Raw genomic sequence first — 11,840 nt, 5'->3', positions numbered from 1 at the left:
ATCACCGTCCCCTCTGACAAGAAAGACACGCTCATCTGCGTCGACCAACTCTACCGAGAGGCAGTTGCAGCAGCTGCTGCCAAGGCACTTCACTACAAAAAAATACACTTCCGTGATGATACGTGTTTGTCACAGTACGTCGCATTTTTTGTCATGCATGTACATCCATGACGATTTTATGACAGAATCAAGACAGTCATACCTGTGATGTCGTAGAAGTGTTCCATGACATTACCAAAATTATCATCACGGAAGTGTCCACTTCCATGACGATAAATTGCGCGTCACAGAAGTGCTTTCGTCAAGGGTGACCGACACGTGGCATCCACCGTAACGGAACGTCGTTAAGCTATCGGGTCCTGTTTTGGACCCGATAACCCACTAACAGCCCCGACCAATGGGGATTTTCCACGTGTAAAATCGTCATTGGCTGTAGGAAACACGTGTCGGCTCACCGTTGGGACAGATGTCATCCACTCATTGGACCGAAGGCGCCTATGATACGTCGACACGTGGCACGGCTGAACAGAGGCCCATTCCTTTGAAAAGGCCGGCCCATTTGACTTGGTCAAAAGGTGGTGGGCCGGCCCACGGAAAGCCTGCTAACGGCCTGTTCGCATATAGCCCATTTACAGCCCGCTAACCCAGGGCCCGTTACGACCTATCCGTATTAGGCCCAGTAGCGTCATCTGGGCCGTCCAATATGATTCCAGCCCATTTTAAGTTCCGGCCCATGTATGTCCCATGACGTCTTTCGGCCCATATGAGGCCCTTGTAAGTCTTGGCCCATTAATGGCCCGAGGTGAAACTGGCCCGTAATGAACAGTGTATCACTTTATACCCATTAACGGCCCATTAATCCATTGGGCCGTTTTCAGCCCATGTTATCTTTCGGCCTTCTCAGGGCCCATTTATTCTTGGGCTCATTTCCAGCATTCGGTTACTTACGGCCCGTTACTACCATTTTCTGCTTGTGGGCCAAATTCAGCCCGTGGTTACAATCGGCCCGTTTGTGGCCCGTTAATACGTTGGGCCGTTTTCATAGCGTCATCAAATACGACCTATTAACGACGGCCCGTTATGGTCGGCCCATGAACTGACGACTCCAACTCTAGCCTGTTTACGACCATAATGCGGTCTGTTTTTGGCCCATGTTTGGCCAATCGATCATACGGCCCGTATAAGGCCCGTTGATGATACGACCCGTAGAAGGCCCATTGTTTCTACGGTCCGTAGAAGGCCCATTGTTTCTACGGACCGTAGAAGGCCCATTGTTTCTACGGCCCGTAGGAGGCCCAGTGTCACTACAGTAAATATGTAGCCCATGGTTATTGTGGCCTAGTTTTTAAAAATAGGTTATTGCGGCCACTAGCAAACCGCGGAAAAAGAACTGCACTGACTACAAGCAAACAAATAAACAAGACAACAAGGAAATAAATAAGCAGCAAACTTATGCTAGGCTATCACCGCTATTTCACATATTACATCCACTAGGCATCAAAGTTCGCCACCAGTGCAAATAAACACGCCGACAAAAGAATATACAAAACCGAGAGCACTTCAGAAGGCACTAGGCCTGGCCAGGTCGAGCCCCCCAAACGGCCGAACAAGCTGATTAGACGTCAGTTGTGTCAACGATAGATGCATCACCCATAGCTGTATGGCATGATGGTGCGCAAGGCAGTCCTCTGACATCTTCATTACATCTTTGACTTCAAGTCGGAGCTGAGCTGAAGCAAGCCTTTCCACTTTAAGTTGAGACTGAAGAAGTCGAACTGATTGAGGCAGCGACTGCATAGAGGTTGTCTCACACCTGCTGGTGAGTAGCTTCAACTCACTGTGTTCATCAAGACAGGACCTTGGGGTCATCTCGCTGTCCTCAAGATGTTTTGGCTCACTATATTCCCTAAAGTTCTGCCTGGCATAAGAGATATGACTCTGAAAGAGAAACAAGGAGACACGTAACAGGTTTCACAATTATATAAGCCAATAAATGGATATGTTCTGCATAAGTAACATGTTTTTACAACTACAATTTGAAACTGGTAGTTGTTGCAAACATCCAATCGGATGTAAACAGCAAAGCAAACAGTAGTGGAGGAAATGATGCCTATCCAAATCTATACTAGAACAAAGTTTGAAGGCTTGAGAAGGATGAACTTACATTACATGTTAACACGGGCTGGACAAAGCCCTTCTCCATGTTGATGGAAAGATAATTCAATAAATTCCCCAAAGAAAATTCATTATAAGCATTGCCATTATTCTACATTTTGCAAAGAGTAAATATAGATCAAATAATATTGGAAGAAATAGAGGATAATGAAGCTCAGATGCAGACTGATGATACATAATCAAATAGAAATTAATTAAGTACAACGTTACAAGGCAAAAGGTACTGACAGGAGGAATGCAGACATCAACATGTGCAGTGGCATTGGCTTTATTCAACAATTTGGTAAGAGTAAATGTAGATATGATACGGTAATGCATCATCATAATGAGCTCAATGTGACTAAGGAGTTAGCCACGGGATCATGCATTACGGTACGAGTAAAGTGACTTGCCGGTAACGAGATTGAACAAGGTATTGGGATACCGACGATCGAATCTCGGGCAAGTAACGTACCGATTGACAAAGGGAATTGTATACGGGATTGATTGAATCCTCGACATCGTGGTTCATCCGATGAGATCATCGTGGAACATGTGGGAGCCAACATGGGTATCCAGATCCCGCTGTTGGTTATTGATCGGAGAGTCGTCTCAGTCATGTCTGCATGTCTCCCGAACCCGTAGGGTCTACACACTTAAGGTTCGGTGACGCTAGAGTTGTAGAGATATTAGTATGCGGTTAACCGAAAGTTGTTCGGAGTCCCGGATGAGATCACGGACGTCACGAGGAGTTCCGGAATGGTCCGGAGGTAAAAGATTTATATATGGGAAGTCCTATTTTGGCCACCGGAAAATGTTCGGGATTTTTCGGTATTGTACCGGGAAGGTTCTAGAAGGTTCTGAAGTGAGGCCCACCTGCATGGGGGGACCCACATGAACGTGGGTAGTGGGGGCAAGTCCCCACACCCCTGGTCAAGGCGCACCAAGATCCCACCTTAGAAGGAATAAGATCATATCCCGAAGGGATGAGATCAAGATCCCTAAAAAGGGGGGATAACAATCGGTGGGGAAGGGAAATGATGGGATTTCTTTCCCCCACCTTTGCCAACGCCCCAATGGACTTGGAGGGCAAGAAACCGGCCCCCTCCACCCCTATATATAGTGGGGAGGCGCATGGGAGCAGCACCCCAAGCCCTGGCGCCTCCCTCCCTCCCGTGACACCTCTTCCTCCCCGCTTGCGCTTGGCGAAGCCCTGCCGGGATCCCGCTACTTCCACCACCACGCCATCGTGCTGTTGGATCTCCATCAACTTCTCCTCCCCCCTTGCTGGATCAAGAAGGAGGGGACGTCCCCGCTCCGTAGGTGTGTTGAACGCGGAGGTGCCGTCCGTTCGGCGCTAGGATCATCGGTGATTTGGATCACGACGAGTACGACTCCATCAACCCCGTTCTCTTGAACGCTTCCGTGCGCGATCTACAAGGGTATGTAGATGCACTCTCCTCTTTCTCGTTGCTAGATGATTCCATAGATTGATCTTGGTGATACGTAGAAAATTTTAAATTTCTGCTACGTTCCCCAACAGTGGCATCATGAGCCAGGTTTATGCGTAGATTCTATGCACGAGTAGAACACAAAGTAGTTGTGGGCGACGATTTGTTCAATTTGCTTACCGTTACTAGTCTTATCTTGATTCGGCGGCATAGTGGGATGAAGCGGCCCGGACCGACCTGACACGTACTCTTACGTAAGACAGGTTCCACCGACTGACATGCACTTGATGCATAAGGTGGCTAGCGGGTGTCTGTCTCTCCCACTTTAGTCGGATCGGATTTGATGAAAAGGGTCCTTATGAAGGGTAAATAGCAATTGGCATATCACCGTTGTGGCTTTTACATAGGTAAGAAACATTCTTGCTAGAAACTCATAGCAGCCACGTAAAACATGCAACAACAATTAGAGGACGTCTAACTTGTTTTTGCAGGGTATGCTATGTGATGTGATATGGCCAAAAGGATGTGATGAATGATATATGTGATGTATGAGATTGATCATGTTCTTGTAATAGGAATCACGACTTGCATGTCGATGAGTATGACAACCGGCAGGAGCCATAGGAGTTGTCTTAATTTATTGTATGACCTGCGTGTCAATGAAAAACGCCATGTAATTACTTTACTTTATTGCTAACCGTTAGCCATAGTAGTAGAAGTAATAGTTGGCGAGACAACTTCATGAAGACACGATGATGGAGATCATGGTGTCATGCCGGTGACGAAGGTGATCATGCCGCGCCTCGAAGATGGAGATCAAAAGGCGCAAGATGATATTGGCCATATCATGTCACTTTATGATTTGCATGTGATGTTTGTCATGTTTACATCTTATTTGCTTAGAACGACGGTAGCATAAATAAGATGATCCCTCACTAAAATTTCAAGAGATGTGTTCCCCCTAACTGTGCACCGTTGTGAAGGTTCGTTGTTTCGAAGCACCACGTGATGATCGGGTGTGATAGATTCTAACGTTCGCATACAACGGGTGTTGATGAGCCTAGCATGTACAGACATGGCCTCGGAACACAAGAAAAACACTTAGGTTGACTTGACGAGCCTAGCATGTACAGACATGGCCTCGGAACACAAGAGACCGAAAGGTCGAACATGAGTCGTATAGTAGATACGATCAACATGGAGATGTTCACCGATGATGACTAGTCCGTCTCACGTGATGATCGGACACGGCCTAGTCGATTCGGATCATGTATCACTTAGATGACTAGAGGGATGTCTATCTAAGTGGGAGTTCATTAAATAATCAGATGAACTTAATTATCATGAACATAGTCAAAAGGTCTTTGCAAATTATGTCATAGCTTACGCTTTATTTCTACTATTTAAGATATGTTCCTAGAGAACATTTAGTTGAAAGTTGATAGTAGCAATTATGCGGACTGGGTCCATAAACTGAGGATTGTCCTCATTGCTGCACAGAAGGCTTATGTCCTTAATGCACCGCTCGGTGTGCTGAACCTCGAGCGTCGTCTGTAGATGTTACGAAACATCTGACATACACGTTTTGATGACTACGTGATAGTTCAGTGTGTGATGCTAACGGTTTAAAATTGTGGCACCAAAGACGGTTTTGAAATGTCGCAGAAGATATGAGATGTTCCAAAGACTGAAATTGAGATTTCAGACTAATGCCCACGTCAAGAGGTATGAGACCTCTGACAAGTTTCTTAAGCCTGCAAACTAAGGGAAAAAAGCTCAATCGTTGAGCATGTGCTCAGATTGGCTGAGTACTACAATCACTTGAATCAAGCGGGAGTTAATCTTCCAGATGAGATAGTGATGGTTCTCCATAGTCACTGCCACCAAGCTATTAGAGCTTCGTGATGAACTATAACATATCAGGGATAGACATGATGATCCTTGAGCAACTCGCGATGTTTGACACTGTGAAAGTAGAAATCAAGAAGGAGCATCAATTGTTGATGGTTAGTAAAACCACTAGTTTCTAGAAGGGCAAGGGCAAGAAGGGATACTTCATGAAACGGAAAATCAGTTGCTGCTCTAGTGAAGAAACCCAAGGTTGAACCCAAACCCGAGACTAAGTGCTTCTGAAATGAGGGGAACGGTCACTGAAGCAGAACAACCCTAGATACTTCATAGATGAGAAGGCTGGCAAGGTCGACAGAAGTATATTGGATATACATTATATTAATGTGTACTTTACTAGTACTCCTAGTAGCACCAGGGTATTAGATACCGGTTCGGTTGCTAAGTGTTAGTAACTCGAAATAAAAGCTGCAGAACAAACGGAGACTAGCTAAAGGTGAGATGACGATATGTGTTGGAAGTGTTTCCAAGGTTGATGTGATCAAGCATCGCATGCTCCCTCTACCATTGATATTGGGGTTAAACCTGAATAATTATTATTTGGTGTTTGCGTTGAGCATAGACATGATTGGATTATGTTTATCGCAATACGGTTATTCATTAAAGGAGAATAATGGTTACTCTGTCTATTTGAATAATACCTTCAATGGTCTTGCACCTAAAATGAATGGTTTATTGAATCTCGATCGTAGTGATACACATGTTCATGCCAAAAGATATAAGATAGTAATGATAGTACCACATACTTGTGGCACTGCCACTTGAGTCATATTGGTATAAAACGCATGAAGAAGCTCCATGTTGATGGATCTTTGGGCTCACTCGTTTTTGATAAGATCGAGACATGCGAACCATGTCTATTAGTATATATGCATGAAGAAAGTCCATACAGATGGATCATTTGGACTCACTTGATTTTGAATCACTTGAGACATGCAAATCATACCACATGGGCAAGATGACTGAAAGGCCTCGTTTTCAGTAAGATGGAACAAGAGAGCAACTTGTTGGAAGTAATACATTTGATGTGTGCAGTCCAATGAGTGCTGAGGCACACAGTGGATATCGTTATGTTCTTACTTCACAGATGATTTGAGTAGATGCTGAGAATATTTACTTGATGAAACACAAGTCTGAATTATTGAAAGGTTCAAGTAATTTCAGAGTGAAGTTGAAGATCGTCGTGACAAGAGGATAAAATGTCTGTGATATGATCATAGAGATGAATATCTGAGCTACGAGTTTGGCACACAATTAAGAAATTGTGGAAATTGTTTCACGACTAATACCGCCTGGAACACCATATTGTGATGGTGTGTCCGAACATCATAACTGCACCCTATTGGATATGGTGCATACCATGATGTCTCTTATCGAATTACAACTATCGTTTATGGGTTAGGCATTAGAGACAACCGCATTCACTTTAAATAGGGCACCACGCTATTCCGTTTGAGACGACACCGTATGAACTATGGTTTAGGGAAACCTAAGCTGCCGTTTCTTAAAAGTTTGGGGTTGCGACGCTTATGTGAAAAAGTTTCAGGCTGGTAAGCTCGAACCCAAAGCGGATAAATGCATCTTCATAGAATACCCAAAACAGTTGGGTATACCTCCTATTTCAGATCTGGAAGCAAAAGTGATTGTTTCTAGAAACGGGTCCTTTCTCGAGGAAAAGTTTCTCTCGAAAGAATTGAGTGGGAGGATGGTGGAGACTTGATGAGGTCATTGAACCGTCACTTCAACTAATGTGTAGCAGGGCACAGAAGTTGTTCCTGTGGCACCTACACCAATTGAAGTGGAAGCTTATGATAGTGATCATGAAACTTCAGATCAAGTCACTACCAAACCTCACAGGACGACAAGGATGCGTACTACTTCGGAGTGGTACGTAATCCTGTCTTGGAAGTCATGTTGCTAGACAACAATGAACCTACGAGATATGGAGAAGCGATGGTGGGCCCGGATTCCGACGAATGGCTCGAGGCCATAAAATCCGAGAGGATCCATGTATGGAAACAAAGTATAGACTTTGAAAGAACTACTTGATGGTCGTAAGGTACAGATGGATTTTAAAGGGAAGACAGACAATGATGGTAAGTGTCACCATTAAGAAAGCTCGACTTGTCGTTAAGATGTTTTCCGGCAAGTTCAAGGAGTTGAATGCGATGAGACTTTCTCACTCGTAGCGATGCTAAGAGTCTGTTAGAATTATATTAGCAGTTACTGCATTATTTATGAAATCTTGCAGATAGGATGTCAAAACATTGTTTCCTCGACGATTTTCTTGAGGAAAGGTTGTATGTGATACAACCAGAAGGTTTTGTCAATCCTGAAAGATGCAAACAAGTATGCAAAGCTCCAGCAATCCTTCTAAAAATTGGAGTAAGCATCTCGGAGTTGGAATGAACGCTTTGATGAGATGATCAAAGATTTTGGGTTTATACAAAGTTCATGAGAAACTTGTATTTCCAAAGAAGTGAGTGGGAGGACTATAGAATTTTTGATGAGTATATGTTGTTAACATATTGTTGATCAGAAATGATGTAGAATTTCTGGAAAGCATCCAGGGTTATTTGATAAGTGTTTTTAATGGAAAACCTGGATTAAGCTACTTGAACATTGAGCACCAAGATCTATAAGGATAGGTCAAAAAACGCTTAATAGTACTTTCAAATGAATACATACCGTGACAAGATTTTGAAGGAGTTCAAAATAGATCAGCAAAGAAGGAGTTCTTGGCTGTGTTACAAGGTGTGAGTATTGAGTAAGACTCAAGACCTGACCACGGCAGAAGAAAGAGAAAGGACGAAGGTCGTCCCCTATGCTTTAGACGTAGGCTCTACAATATGCTATGTTGTGTACCGCACCTGAAGTGTGCCTTGCCATGAGTTAGTCAAGGGGTACAATAGTGATCCAGGAAGGGATCACACGACAGCGGTCGAACTTATCCTTAGTATCTAGTGGACTAAGGAATTTTCTCGATTATGGAGGTGGAAAGGGGGTTCGTCGTAAAGGGTTACGTCGATGCAAACTTTGACACTAATCCGGATGACTCTGAGTAGTGAACCGGATTCATATAGTAGAGCAGTTATTTGGAATAGCTCCAAGTAGCGCGTGGTAGCTGCATCTACAAGATGACATAGAGATTTGTAAAGCACACACGGATCTGAATGTTGCAGACCCGTTGACTAAAACCTCTCTCGTAAGCATAACATGATCAAACCCTAGAACTCATTGAGTGTTAATCACATGGTGATGTGAACTAGATTATTGACTAGTAAACTCTTGGGTATTAGTCACATGGCGATGTGAACTTCGAGTGTTAATCACATGGTGATGTGAACTAGATTATTGACTCTAGTGCAAGTGGGAGACTGTTGGAAATATGCCCTAGAGGCAATAATAAAATGGTTATTATTGTATTTCCTTGTTCATGATAATTGTTTGTTGTTCATGCTATAATTGTATTAACTGGAAGCCGTAATACATGTGTGATACATAGACCACAACATGTCCCTAGTAAGCCTCTAGTTGACTAGCTCGTTGATCAATAGATGGTTATGGTTTCCTGACCATGGACATTGGATGTCATTGATAACGGGATGACATCATTAGGAGAATGATGTGATGGACAAGACCCAATCCTAAGCATAGCACAAGATCGCGTAGTTCGTTTGCTAGAGCTTTTCTAATGTCAAGTATCATTTCCTTAGACCATGAGATTGTGCAACTCCCGGATACCGTAGGAATGCTTTGGGTGTATCAAACGTCACAACGTAACTGGGTGGCTATAAAGGTGCACTACAGGTATCTCCGAAAGTGTCTGTTGGGTTGGCACGAATCGAGACTGGGATTTGTCACTCCGTATGACGGAGAGGTATCTCTGGGCCCACTCGGTAATGCATCATCATAATGAGCTCAATGTGACTAAGGAGTTATCCACGGGATCATGCGTTACGGTACAAGTAAAGTGACTTGCCGGTAACGAGATTGAACAAGGTATTGGGATACCGACGATCGAATCTCGGGCAAGTAACGTACCGATTGACAAAGGGAATTGTATACGGGATTGATTGAATCCTCGACATCGTGGTTCATCCGATGAGATCGTCATGGAACATGTGGGAGCCAACATGGGTATCCAGATCCCGCTGTTGGTTATTGACCGGAGAGTCGTCTCGGTCATGTCTGCATGTCTCCTGAACCCGTAGGGTCTACACACTTAAGGTTCGGTGACGCTAGAGTTGTAGAGATATTATTATGCGGTTAACCGAAAGTTGTTCGGAGTCCCGGATGAGATCCCGGACGTCACGAGGAGTTCCGGAATGGTCCGGAGGTAAAGATTTATATATGGGAAGTCCTATTTTGGCCACCGGAAATTGTTCGGGATTTTTCGGTATTGTACCGGGAAGGTTCTAGAAGGTTCTGAAGTGGGGCCCACCTGCATGGGGGGACCCACATGAACGTGGGTAGTGGGGGCAAGGCCCCACACCCCTGGTCAAGGAGCACCAAGATCCCACCTTAGAAGGAATAAGATCATATCCCGAAGGGATAAGATCAAGATCCCTAAAAAGGGGGGATAACAATCGGTGGGGAAGGGAAATGATGGGATTTCTTTCCCCCACCTTTGCCAACGCCCCAATGGACTTGGAGGGCAAGAAACCAGCCCCCTCCACCCCTATATATAGTGGGGAGGCGCATGGGAGCAGCACCCCAAGCCCTGGCGCCTCCCTCCCTCCCGTGACACCTCTTCCTCCCCGCTTGCGCTTGGCGAAGCCCTGCCGGGATCCCGCTACTTGCACCACCACGCCGTCGTGCTGCTGGATCTCCATCAACTTCTCCTCCCCCCTTTCTGGATCAAGAAGGAGGAGACGTCCCCGCTCCGTACGTGTGTTGAACGTGGAGGTGCCGTCCGTTCGGCGCTAGGATCATCGGTGATTTGGATCACGACGAGTACGACTCCATCAACCCCGTTCTCTTGAACGCTTCCGTGCGCGTACAAGGGTATGTAGATGCACTCCCCTCTCTGTCGTTGCTAGATGACTCCATAGATTGATCTTGGTGATACGTAGAAAATTTTAACTTTCTGCTACGTTCCCCAACAGATGGCTTGCTGCGGCAGGGCCCCGCGCCGCTTGCCGTGGCGGCGCGCGGGCGCCAAGACCAAGCCCCACCTTCAAGACGGGCCTCGGTAACCATGGCCGGCTGCCGCGCCTTCACCCCCGAGCTGCGTAGCATCGCCTGGCCGGGCAAGTTCAAGCCGGATCTGCCTCCTCGCTATGACGGCACCCCCAACCCCGCGGAGTTCCTGCAGCTATACGAGTTGAGCATCGAGGCGGCCAACGGCGACGAGAAAGTCATGGCGAACTGGTTCCCCATGGCTCTAAAGGATGGTGCCTGCTCCTGGCTCCTAAAGCTGCCTCCAGGCTCGATCTCCTCCTGGAACGAGATGCGCGACCGTTTTGTTGCCAACTTCCAAGGCACTCGCGACCGCCCACCACCCGCGGGTGACCTGCGCCGCGTCAAGCAACAACCAGGAGAGACCCTCCAGAAGTACATCCAGCGCTTCAACAATGTTCGCCTCAAGATTCCCAAGGTGACGGATGAGGCCATCATCTCCGCGTTCTCTGATGGCGTCCGCGATGTCAAGATGAAGGAGGAGCTCGCCATCCACGAGGAGCTGTGCACGTCTCTGGAGCTGTTCAACCTGGCGACCAAGTGCGCAAGAGCTGAGGAGGGGCGCCTCTCCCTCCTCGAGCTCCCAGCTGCGGACCCGGAGGAGAAGAAGGCCAAGGCCAAGGACGTGAAGCGCAAGGGAGAAGCCGTGCTCGTGGCGGAGCCAGACACCAAGCGCGGCAGGGACTAGCCCGAGTCATCCAAGAGCAGCCGACCGTTCTGCGCCTTCCATAACCTGCATAGCCACAACACCAGCGACTGTCAAGAGCTCAGAGCCATTCGAGAAGGACGCTTCGGTCGACGCCTCGAGCGCAACGACCGGGGCTACGGCCGAGGAGGAGGACGTGGTGGCGGACGCTGGGATGACCGTGGCCCGCGCCAGGAGTGGCGCGACCGGCCTCGTGAGGACCGCTGGCAGGATCAGCCTCGCGAGGGCGCCTGGAGGGATCAACCTCGTGAAGATCGTCCTTAGGGCAACGCCGGTTTTCCTCCACTACCGCCACCACCAAGAAGGAATGACGACCACCATCAAGACGAGGGCGCTGGGGGCTTCCACGAGCCGCGTGCTATCGCCTGCATCTTGGGCGGAGCTTAGGCCCCAGCCTGACAGCGTATCTTCAAATAGTTTGCTCGGGAAGTGAATGCAGT

Source organism: Aegilops tauschii, chromosome 2 (assembly GCF_002575655.3).
Source record: "Aegilops tauschii subsp. strangulata cultivar AL8/78 chromosome 2, Aet v6.0, whole genome shotgun sequence".
Classification (NCBI taxonomy): Eukaryota; Viridiplantae; Streptophyta; class Magnoliopsida; order Poales; family Poaceae; genus Aegilops; species Aegilops tauschii.
The sequence above is the reverse complement of the archived record's forward strand: the minus strand, read 5'-3'. Positions refer to the sequence as shown.